This window comes from Megascapheus bottae, chromosome 27 (genome assembly GCF_031878675.1).
Source record: "Megascapheus bottae isolate mThoBot1 chromosome 27, mThoBot2.hap1, whole genome shotgun sequence".
Classification (NCBI taxonomy): domain Eukaryota; kingdom Metazoa; phylum Chordata; class Mammalia; order Rodentia; family Geomyidae; genus Megascapheus; species Megascapheus bottae.
In genome coordinates, this window is record NC_143535.1 from 21224413 (window position 1) to 21237059 (window position 12647).

The window sequence follows — 12647 nt, forward strand, 5'->3', positions numbered from 1 at the left end:
GAAGAGATGATGTATATAAATATGTCTTTGAATCCAAGAATCATGAAAATAATCATTATAAAAAATAATAGAGAAATTAAGGATATCTCTCCAAACAGAAGTCTCTTTGTAATATTTAATTTATTTAGAATTACACATGGCTTATAGCTACCATGCTTTCCAATGATGATCACGTGAATTAATGATCATGTGAGGCCAAGCATTCTATTTTTTCATAAACTATTTTTGTTCAAAAACTCTGCCCTTATTTATCTAAATTCAGCTTTCCAGAATCTCAAAGGCTTAATTTTTATTTCCTGAAGTGTACATAGAATGCATAAAATGCAAACCTTTCATATGTTTGAGGATTTTTTTTATGCTTCTAATCACATGTCTTCAAGACACTTTGTCTTCCTTCTGTCTTTTCCAGGGGTCATTCTATGCCACTTTCAATCAAGGTACCCAGAAATGTCCTGCAAACTTCAAGAATATTCTACAAAGAAAATCAACAGATTTCTGCTAATAGCTTACTGTGTGTTTTAGATTGAAATTCCTATTAATATAGCTTTAAGATAACATTAATTTTTGGCAGGCACATTATGATGTTGGCTCTTGTTGGGCTTGAATCAAATTAAAATATCTTCTTTTTTACACATAATCTGCTATTGAGTCAGTTCTTTCCTATTCTAATCACATTAGGTTGTGACATTTGCAAATATGAAAGGCATATCTCTATGTATATACTATTTCTCAACAGGACTGCTAATGAAATTTTGGACAGAAAAATTCTTTATTGTATGGCTCTTTCTGTATTGTATTACATCCACAGATTGTAGAGTGCAATCAAATATTAGTGATAACATATGATTATCATTGTAACAATCAAAAGCAACCCTGTTCTAAAAGACCACTGCAGTTGAGAATCCTAATCAAATTGTCTGTTGATACGTTGCAGTGAATGGAGCCATCTATCATGCTAGTGTAGATGCTTTTCAAGGTTGACTGTAGGTACTGTTCAAGTGAGTAGTATAGCCAGAGTCATGGCTTCTCCAACAAACAACTTAATGAAGATGTACACAAATGTAAAGTGGCAAAACATGGAGAGAGAGAGAGAGAGAGAGAGAGAGAGAGAGAGAGAGAGAGAGAGAGAGAGAGAGAGAGAGAGAGAGAGAGAGAGAGAGAGAGAGAGACCATTAATGGAAACAGCCAGTTCCCATTAGCTAGATGGCACAAAGGCAAACAGGTGGTGAAGAATATTTCAGCTTTCCAGGATTTGGAGTGTGGGTGAAGTTTATGATCACAACAGTGGGCTGATATCACAGAAATGAGGAATTGTGACCTGGTAGATTTTGAGAAGGACTCTGCACATGTACAAGACTACCATCCCATGGCTGTAAGTATATGTATGAGACACAGTCCATATTTATGAAGCCTTAAGAAGGAATTTGTTGTGTAAAGGTCAGGCTAAGGACTCAAAGGATTTCTATGACACAGGTGCTTCAGTTTGGCGAGTAGTGGCATGGAGATTTCTCTGCTTCTAGGAGGGGAATCCTAACTGCAAACTGACCTCTAATAACCATAAGGAGGAGAAACCATGGGGACTAGTAAGTAGACAATAGGAATTCGAGGTGTCTCCTAGGGCAGGACTAGCACAAGGGGGTAGGTTTTCGCATCCGTTCCCCATAGCTTCAGAACATAAACATTCTCTGAATGTGATTTTCATATACAATTCACGGTTGAATGTACAACAGTAGATCTACATTTCTACTTCATAAATGTAAACCACATGTTGAGAATATTAAAGAGACAGTATAGATGAAAGAACACCTGATTGTAGTTGATTGTAGCTCTGGAAGCTAAGCTTTCTGATCAGTTGTACTATCTGATTTTCAGAACCTCAGAGTCCCTTCTTTGATTGTGAGATGACTCTGTGACCCACTTAAGCCAACAAATATCCCATGACTGATGCTTGCAAGTGTAAACCAAAGAGTTTTGCAGCTCCTGCCACAATTTCTTGAAATATTCTATACTGTGGCCTATAATGGTCATATAAGAAGCCTTCATTCTGGTAAACACCCACACAGGCACCCCATCTGGTCTCTTATTAACAATTAACATGTTGATGTAGTTAATGGTGAAATTTAGCCTTCTAGACAAGTTCACCTGCTAGCAGAAGAGCTGTGAAGAAGATCTGGTATATTCTTTTTTTCATATATTTTATTGTAATTAATAGAAGGGTTACATTATATTTGCCAGATAGATGGTGCATTAATTCACATACATTGATACCCTTTCTCATGTCTTGATCCCCATTTCCCTCTCCCACCCCCATCCCTCATCTTGTTTCCCCCTTCCCTATCCAATTTCAAATAACCAAATACAAATATTTCCAATATATCAGAAAACAAAGTGAATTACTGTAACAATATGAAATAACCAAGGGACAGCAAAAGAGATGAGAGATAATATAGTACATTAAGGACAACAATCACTCATGATATGGCTTTTGAAATGAAAGGACCTCTAGGATATATAGATCTGGTACATTCTTTCTCATATTCCTGACCCATGGAATTGCAAGATAGAATGAAATTGGACAGAAAACCTTATGTTTCTCCCTCTCCCATGTTCACATTCTGCAGTCAACCTTGCATTCATTTACTCATTCTTCACACATTAGTAAAACTCCTACTGTGTTCCAGAAGTTTGATATTGGAAACAAAATGTGTGATCAATAATTCTCTATCTCTGGACAATGCAGAAGACTCATAAACCAATAGCGATAATAAAAGTTAAGACAGTATACTAGAGGGGAGTTTTGCATGCTATAAACACATTGAGAAAAACCTAATATTAAGGAAAAGGTCCTTTGACCAGGAGAAGTCTTGATGATAAGACAACACAGAGTTATCCAGGCCAAAATAAAGAGGGTGCCAAGAGTTTTGCAGGAAAGGGAAATAGCATTTGATGGCATGGATTCCTAAAATACACAAAGCATTGGGCATTTCATAAGACTCAAATCTAGAGCACAAGGACATCATTCATCATGGGCTTGGAAAGCGATCTAGTCAGTACCTTAGGAAACAAGGTCAGAAATGTAAGCGGCAGCAACATTTTGAAGAGTGGTTCAGTCTTCAGATCAGCCTAGATGTGGAACTCAGATAACTGTGTGGTCTTCCACTACATTCTGTCAAGACTGATGTAAACCACCATTATACAGGGCCGAAGTCCCAATGTGTTGCATTCAAGATTAGATGGTTAAAACTGGCTTCAGAAATGGTGAGGCAAAGGACAAAGCGTGCAGCATCATTACTTATGTAACTATGCAACCGTAATCCCACTGTACATCATTTTTATAATAAAATTAAATTAAATTAAAAATAAATAAGACCGGCTTCCACCTTGGGTACTTGAGTTCTCTCTCTCTCTCTCTCTCTCTCTCTCTCTCTCTCTCTCTCTCTCTCTCTCTCTCTCTCTCTCTCTCTCTCTCTCTCTCCTCTTTCCTTTGGAAGAAGCACTACTGCAGTAAGAAACAAATCTTCAAGACACACAAATGAGCTTGCATGGAGAGCCCCAGGTCCACTCAAGCCCTCTGAGACAGGGAGTTTGACTACATACAACTTCATGACATCCAAAGCTTGGCTAAAATTTTGAGTCAGAATCCCCTAGTTGGGCCATTTTCACATCCCCAATGTTCTGAAACCGTATTTGTGCTTTAAGCTGCCAAATGTTGGAGTTGTTTGTTATGCAGAAATTGATAGCTAATAGACCATGCTAAGAAGTTTGAACATTATCCTGAAATTGAGAGAAAGCCATTGTAAGATGTGAATGGGGAGATACCCATTTGCCCAAAGGGAAGCCCACTGAATTAGCAGTGGGAGGATAAAAGGACAAAAACAAAGGGAAAATATAATAATCCAGGCCTGAGTTGATGAAAAACCACACTCAAGCAATGGGAAATGAATGATGCATAAGAAGAAAATTTGTGCTAGAATAATAAACCCAGGTTTCTGACTTAGATAAGTGGGAAGACAATGATATATTCATTGAGTCAGGGAATACAAGAAGGAGATCGAATTTAGGAAGAAAAGATGAAGTACTTAGATTTAAATATGTTAAGATGGTAAGCCCATGAGACAATGAACAGGAGACAGAGACACTGGTGGACATAGGAGCCATAGAAGTTATAATCAGGTCATCAGGTATGAAGTCATGAACTAGAATGAGTGCCATAAGAGAATGTATAAATTTAAAAAGGGGCTTGAATGGGCCCATAGCTCTTCATACAAGCTCATTTGCTTGTCTTAGAGACTTGTTTCTTTTTTGCCCCCAGTTTTAGGGCTTGGACCCTGGCTCTGAACTCTTGCTCAAGGCTAGTACTCTACTACTTGAACCGTAGCTTCACATCTGGCTTTTTGATAGTTTGTTGGAGGTAAGAGTCTCATAGACTTTCCTTCCTGGGAAAGTCCTCAGATGTCAGCCTCCTGAGATTCTGGTATTATAGGTGTAAGCCATCAGAAACCAGTGAGAAAAACCACTCTTTATCCAAAATATGTGTGGAGGAGAGGAAATGAAGGGTATGTTTGCATCCTTTATCCATCGGAAATCCCTTCCCACCCATATTGGATGCCTGATTCTGCAGAGTACCCAGTCCTACATACATAGACTTTATTTTTCCTATTTCTTTTTCCTATTGACTTTAAAGACTTCAGCATACATTGTTTTTTTCTTTTCCTATTAAGTCTAGGACTTTTGCCTTTTCATTTTATAAAAGGCACTTTATGGCTTCCCTTAGGCCCAGCAGAAATGTCAGCATCATTACTCTCATGCTTCTGGGCCATGATTAAACAAAATAAGGGATAATTTGTACATAACCACTGTGATATGATACCAGTTGATCCCATAACTAAAGATGGCTGCTAAGAAACTAGCAGGCAGACAGCATATAAAAAATGCTTACCTGAACACGTGGGGTGGTTCGCACCCCAGACAAGATGGAACGGGATGTTATGAGATGTTCTGATGCTATTCCCAGTAGCAGGGTATAATTTTAAATGTATTCATCGTATTTGAAATTTTCCATGTAATATTTTCAGATCATTTTTGACTACCAGTGATGGAAATCCCAGAAAGCAAAACCACACACGAGAGGCCAGTTCTCTGTTCTATACTCATTTCCAGGTTGCTTAATTTGAAAACTATCTCTGTAAGTTCTTCTTTGTAGAAACACAAGGCTATTGTGAAATCTAGAGATGGTTTCCTTCAGGAAATCCCTAAGGAAGTTGAGTACAATGTTATTGGGGGAGAGCCTGGTCATAAATGACTTCCCAGAGGAAAAATTATCCTGAAAATAATCAGACAAAAGAGAAAGATATAAGACATCTGTATTAGCCAAGGTTCCCCAGAAAACAAGAACATCTAAATATGTTCATATTCTATGGCATGCAACCTATAAATAAAATGTACCTTAAGTAATTGGTGCATATGATTATAGAGGCAAAAAAAAATCCCAAATCTTTCAGATAATCCAAGAGCATGGAGGCCCAAGGAGGAATCCATATTACTGTCCAACTCCAAAGGCCATCTGCCTTCAGAATTCCTTCGTGCTCAAGGGATTTCAGCTTTTTGATACATTGAGGTTTCAAATTATTGGATGCAACTCACTCACATTGTGGAATTCAATCCCCTTTATTCAATGTCTAGTAATTTAAATGTTACTCACATCTGAAAACACCTTCACAGTATGATCAAGAGTAATGGGTGACTTCATGTCTCAACAACATGACCAGTCAAGTTGCTTAGGCTCCCTGAACAGCCTACTAAGTGGTTTGCGCTTCTTTATCACTAAATTTATCTTTGCAAGCAACATGACACCTTGTACAGTACTGTGCACACAGTAGGTGCTCAGCTAAATGGCTCCAGATAGGTATTCACAGTCTTTGACCTGTCTAACTGCTGCTAATTTGACAAAGATGACAACAAAGTCACACAGGGAGCCCTTTCTTCCCACTGTGTTTGTCAAGAAGGTCAATAGAAAGTGCACTCTAACAATTACGTGCTTTTCTGGCTGCGTTTCTTGCCTGTGGTTTTCACAGCAGCACACAGTGAGCACAGTGGCTGTCACAAACCCTCTTCCCCCAGCCCTAATGAACCGTCCTTGGGGGAGTGCTGACCAAGTCTTATGACTGCTGTCAAAAGTGAGAATAAAATATCCTGGGAAGAGATGAATTCGTCTGTGTCAAGAAAGATAGCCGTCATTTTCTGTGTGTTTGTTTTACCTTCAGTTCAGGGGAGAGTGAAGGAAAACTCAATGAGCTTTTTCTCACTTAGAAGTGATGTGAAATTCAGAATGGAGCAAGCTATGGGAGGCCATGAAGGCTGAGGTGAGCTTGTGCAGAAAACAAAAAATTCCACATCAGGACATCCAGAGCAAAGCAAGGTATAGAGCAGGAGACCCAAGCCAGGGAGAGGATTTCTTCTTCTTCACTTAACTGTCTCCTCTAGGTCTATACAGCAGAAGAGGAAGTCAAGGCATTTGTGGCTTTATATTTTTCTTCCTAAAATAATGCTCACTCCTATGCTTCTTCCTAGAGATAAATTTGTTAATTTGGGGTCTACAAAACCCATAGGTAAAACTGAGTGGCTCCATGATCTCACAAGACAGAGACTCATGTACTTATGTGTACACGTTCATACACGTGTGTGTGTGTGTGTGTGTGTGTGTGTGTGTGTGTGTGTGTGTGTCCTTGTTCCGGTGAAATGAATGCAACAGCCCCCAAAATAGAATCTGTAGCTACTGTAGGTAAAATAGCTTTTATGTTCCTCTCTGTTTTCATCTTGCTAAAAACCTGACACACCCTGGGAAGACTGAACAGTTTCCAAGATTTCAGCAAACGTGGCATTTTGGCCCTCCACTCCTATAGAACCTTGGATCCAATCATCAGTGGTTAGAAGTCAGAGAGCAAGAGAAATAATTCAATTCTTCTCAAAATCTCCAAGGACAGGTACGAGTTACATTCATTTAGATACCAAATTATAGAATGCAATTATCGCATGACTTCCATCCATATAATGACACAACATCTATTCCTTTCCCCAGTGGGAAAACTAAGATGTTCAACAAAACCATTGTTTGTCAGCTCTTTCACCAAGTCGTTGCTTCAAGTCTGTCTGATGGTTACCTCAGATTTCTCACAGTTGCCTCTGTATGCTCTTTTACCCATAGTGTGGACATGAGACCCTCCAATAACGGCTCTGAGCATAACTAACACAAGACTACAATATCTTTAATGTAGTTCTAAAACTGTAGAGAAAATGAGCTACCTACAAGAACTAAAAGGGAGAATTTGAATTAGATAAGAATAAATAACTCTCCCAGAATCCATTGGCTAATGTCTCCATAGAAGATCTTGAATGATCATTTCTTCTCTCTGCCATTTTTGCCAAATGACCAGTACTTGATATCTACCCAACAGAGAAGTCCTTTCAATCTGTCCATCTTCACTCAAGTTCAAGTCACCCATTCCAACCAGAGGAATCAAAAACGTAGTCCACAATCATCCCTCCATATATACTTATGAAAACAACTTTCATTATTGAATGGAATACCTAAGTCATAGATACCTAAGTCATATATACCTAAATTTAGACATTTTATTTTAGTTCAAGATTTTGGTTTTTTTGCTGTTCCTGGGGCTTGAACTCAGGGCCTAAGAGCTGTCTCTGAGCCACTTTGTACTCAACGCTAGCATACTACCACTTGACCTACAACACCACTTGTGACTTTTCTGGGTAGTTTATTGGAGATAAGAGTCTCATGGACTTTTCTCCCTGGGCTGGCTTCAAACAGTGATCTTCAGATCTCAGCTTCCTGAGTAGCTAGGATTACAGATACCCAGCTAAAACTTCTTAAGAAAGGTAAGAGATGTCTACTTCAAAGCTAGAAGGATAACATTCAAATGGATGACCACTTTACAAAGGCATCTTCACGGATAATTGTGTGGGACTCCACCTTAGAATGTAGACATGGCCCATCCTTACCCACCATCAAGTTTCAACAGCTTTAAGATCCGCACCCTACCTAATGCATTCAAATAAAATTTGAAGGAGAGGACACTTCCCTAACAATGAACTTGGAAGACCCAGGTGCTGATGGCTCACACTTGTACTCCTAGATATTCTGTGAGCTGAGATCTGAGTCAGTGTAGGCAGAAAAGTCTCTGAGACCCCTTATCTCCAATTAACCACCAAAAAGCTTGTAGTAGATGTGTGGCTCAAGTGGTGGAATGCCAGCCTTGAACAACAGCAAAAAATAAAGCTAAAGGAGAACAAGAAGCCCTGAGTTCAAGCCCCAGTACCCACACAATTTAAACAAACAACAATAATAAAAAAGAAACATAGAAACTAAAATACCTGATCATTATTTAGGGGAGATTAGAGAAGGCTCCATAGAGGAGGTGTCACTGGAATTAAAATGGGGAATGAATTTACATTCTCTGTGGAGACTGTAGAACTGCCTGCCAGCTTGTCCTGTGGATGATAAAGAATGATGAGAACAGGAATCAGATGCTCTGCTAGGTCCATCTCACCTCCATTAGTTTTATTGAACCTTGAAATGGCTTTTGAAGTTAACAATCACCCCAGAGGATACAAAGTTAGACACTTAAAAATAAAAGACATTGAAGTTTTGTAAGTTCCCCCAGTTAATCCATCAAACACATTTTAGTCTTAGGTAGCAGTGTGGACACCCTATCAAGGGCATCTGAGGCTCCCCAGGAAATGTCTATAGCCAAACAGATAACACTTAATAGAGACTAAGAGAGATTTCTCAGGCAAGATGTGTTCATTGAAACACATGTGTTTCCTAGATTCCTCTTGGGGCAGGGCAGGAAAGGTGGCAAAGGAGAAGTAAGAAGAGCCACCCTAAGCCCATGCACATAGTGTAATGTTTGCTAAAGTTGTCACTTGTGAAGGTATCATCACTCACTTCCCCCAGCAATGTGTCTGGGACTTGCCAATTCAGCACAAGAGTTTTAGACATGCAAAGCATCATTAAACAAACCAGCAGAACAACCAAGGAACAGCTACTAGGCTACTTCCTGAAGGACATTGGGCAGTACCCAGATGCCCTGACACATCTCTGCAAGAGAACAATTGCTTGGGAAGTTCCCTGCCCCAGGTCTGTGGATTTTATGGGGAAAGAAGTTTTCTTTAATTAAGAGAGAGCTAATGAACTATTAAAGCAACCCCCTTACTAATTAAAAGAATAAATTGAACTTGCTGGACCTTTCAGCTTTTATGAAATGCCTTGTGTCCAAAAAGAAGGTATGGAAAGCCTAAGCTGTGCCAGGTAAGGGAGGGCTGCCCCAGGCGTCTGTGTAGGGATGGGGTAGGGAGGGACTTCTGAAATACTATTAGCCAGGTGTTCCTACAGATGTGGTCCACAGTGTATTTTGGATGGATGCCTTGTTTTACACTTACACCTGTTTGTTCACTGATGTATCTCCAAGCATTGAGAAGAAAAATGGCACTAGTACATGTTCAAGAAAAAGTACATATACACACGTGCATACATATACATATAAGTGTAAATAATATATATAAATGGATTAAGAAGTATAAAAATATGTGTATGTATGCATATGTATCTGAAAATGTCTATATATTTGTTGGTGAATGAATGAAATCTTTTCTTAATTTAAAAAAAAATTTAAAATTGTATTTTACTATCGGGGTAACAGAGGGATTACAGTTACATTCACTAGGGAGTGGGTACATTCATTCTTGAATATGATACCCCTTCTCAAGTTTTTCCCCATTTTCCTTCCCCCCAACCCTCCCAAAAATCTTTTTCCCTTCCTGTCCCTAATTCAAATAAACAAATAAATGCATATATCATATACCAGGCGCCAAAGTCAGATATGTAAGGGTAAAATAAAGAGAAAAGAAATAACTTCACATAGTTCATTAAGAACAACAATTATAACAATAAACCTCTTGCTTGCATATCCTCGTTCATTTTGCTTTGCCTCATCTTATAGGGCCATATGTACATAGCTTTTGAGTTATTGTGGTCCTCTGGTAGGAGAATCCTAGATGTATACTAATTAATACAAATGAGGGAGTCCATGGAGTCTATGTTTCTTTGGGTCTAACTTACTTCACTTAATATAATTTTTTTCCAAGTCTTTCCATTTCCTTACAAATAGGGCATTGTCATTCTTTCTGATGGCAGCATAGAATTCCATTGTGTATATATACTATATCTTCTTGATCCTCTACTGAGGGGCATCCGTGTTGGTTCCATATCTTAGCTATGGTGAATAATGCTGCAATGAATGTGGTGGTGCTGGTAGGTTTAGTATGGCCTTGTTTCTGGGCGTTGGAGTAAATGCCCAAAAGTGGGATTGCTGGGTCATAGAGAAGTTCTGTATTTAGTCTCTTGAGGAACTGCCATACTGCTTTCCAGAGTGGTGAACAAGTTTACACTGCACTCTCACCAACAGTGCAGGAGCGATCCATTCTGGCTACATCCCCACCAGCATCTGTTGTTATTAGATTTCTTGATCATGGCCATTCTAACTGGAGTGAGGTGGAATCTCAAAGTTGTTTTGATTTGCATTTCTTTTATGGCAAGAGATGTCAAGCAATTCTTCATATGTTCATTGGTCATTCTTATTTCCTCTTCAGAGAACTCTCTAACTCTTTAGCCTACCTTTTATTGGGATAGTTGATTCTTTGAGGATTAGTTTTTGAGCTGTAGGTGTATTTGAGATATGAAGCCAGGCCCTTGTCTGAGCCAGGCTTGTAAAGATCTCCCACTTTGTGTGCTTTCTATTTAACTTACTGGCTATGCCTTTCACTATATAGAAGAATGAATTATTGCCTGAAAAAAAACACAATAAGCTTTTTAATTTTAGTCTTTCTTGGGTGTCTTCCTTTTCCAAATCTTGGGCGGGGGGGGGGAGCGTCTGCCTTTCCCTAATTGTGTGTAGGTGTGTGCATATATATATATATATATATATATATATATATATATATATATGAGGGTACTCAGGACTTAGCTTTTTCACTCAAAGCAGATGCTCTACCATTTGAACTATACCTCTCCATAAAAGTCTCAAGGATTTTTGAACCTAGGCTGGCTATGAACTATGATCCTCTGATCTCACCCTCTTGATTTGTTAGGGATACAAGTGGGAGCCACTGGCATTCAGTGCTTTCCCTAAACTTAAGTGCAAGTCAACTAGAGTCAAAAGCAAGTAATAGTGAGGTGGATCATATTAACCAGGCCAAAGAGGTCAGGATATTGGCCCTGTGTCACAAATGAACATGCAGTTAACAAATCGTCTTCTTGTTTTGGAGATCCTGTTGTGAAGACATTTACACAATATATCCTTGATTCTTGGTGTGAAAGCAAGGCTTTGCAAGGACTTAGTAGCTCTGCTAGAAGTCAAGAAAGCTCCTGTTTCCTCCTGCAATTCTAGATTCCATGTCTTTGTTTCAGACATGCAGTAGTCTGGGCCAGAGCATTATTTGATGTCATCCAGGGCCTTGCCACTTAGGAACTTTTGCCTATGTCAACATTATACCCTGTACACATCACTTTTTCATTTTGCTGGGGGCAGCTGAAAGTAAATGCCACTAATTTCTATTCTACAGTTACCCAAATATTGCAGTCACAACACAATCCATAAACATAATGACTCCTCATCAATAAAACAGAGGAATGTCTGAAAAACCACAATTGTCACCACCATCAACCCCCCCACCCTATGCCAAAATTTAAAAAATGAAAAGAAACAACAAATATGCTGGCAAATGGTAGGACCCTTATCTTAATTACAGGCTTATTTGCATTTAAATGAAAGTTATTCTATAATTACTACTGAATGTTTTGTGTTGGAGTTGAAAAACCACTCTGCGGGCTGTCAGCCCATTTCCTTTTCATTTTCTCTTGTCATTCTTCTTCTCTATAGTCATCTGACACAGACAGGCACACTGAGATGCTAGCTCTTAATTCCCTTTCCAGAAACATCAGCACCTCAGGGCACCTTGTGGATTCTTGGTCATCTTCCTGCAGTTCAGCAGAATGGTGCCAAGAGAATTCAAGATGCAGTCTCCCACACACAATAAACATCTCAATGACTGCCAAGCAGAGAGCAGAGTTAACTCAGCCTGGCTGTGCACTGACTAAAATGTTGGGAATCCCCAACTTCTCCTCTGCCCCATAGTAACTCGCATAACTATGCCATGTATCCATAAAATATGGTTGATTCTTGCTATTTGTGCCAGCGATGGTCGATAAAGTCACCATCAAGATCCAATTAGTGAATACTGATGTCATGCACCTAGGGTGAAATACAAAGCTAGATTTCTATAAGCCTACAGTGGACATATGCTTCTATGTACACATACTTCAATTAATACGTCATCAATTTCTTAACATTGAACGTGTGTACAATACTACTACAAATGCTGGTGTTTGTTCATAAGGCATCAAACGATGGGCACATAGGCCTGTACTTCAGCATTATGCTGAAATATCCATTTTAATAGCAAAAAAATAGCCCACAAAATCATGAAAAGCATGACATGAAATAGATTGCAAAAGGGATCTTCTTTTTTTATCAGAACTGAACAAAAAGGGAAAGCTCTGCTTTGTTCCA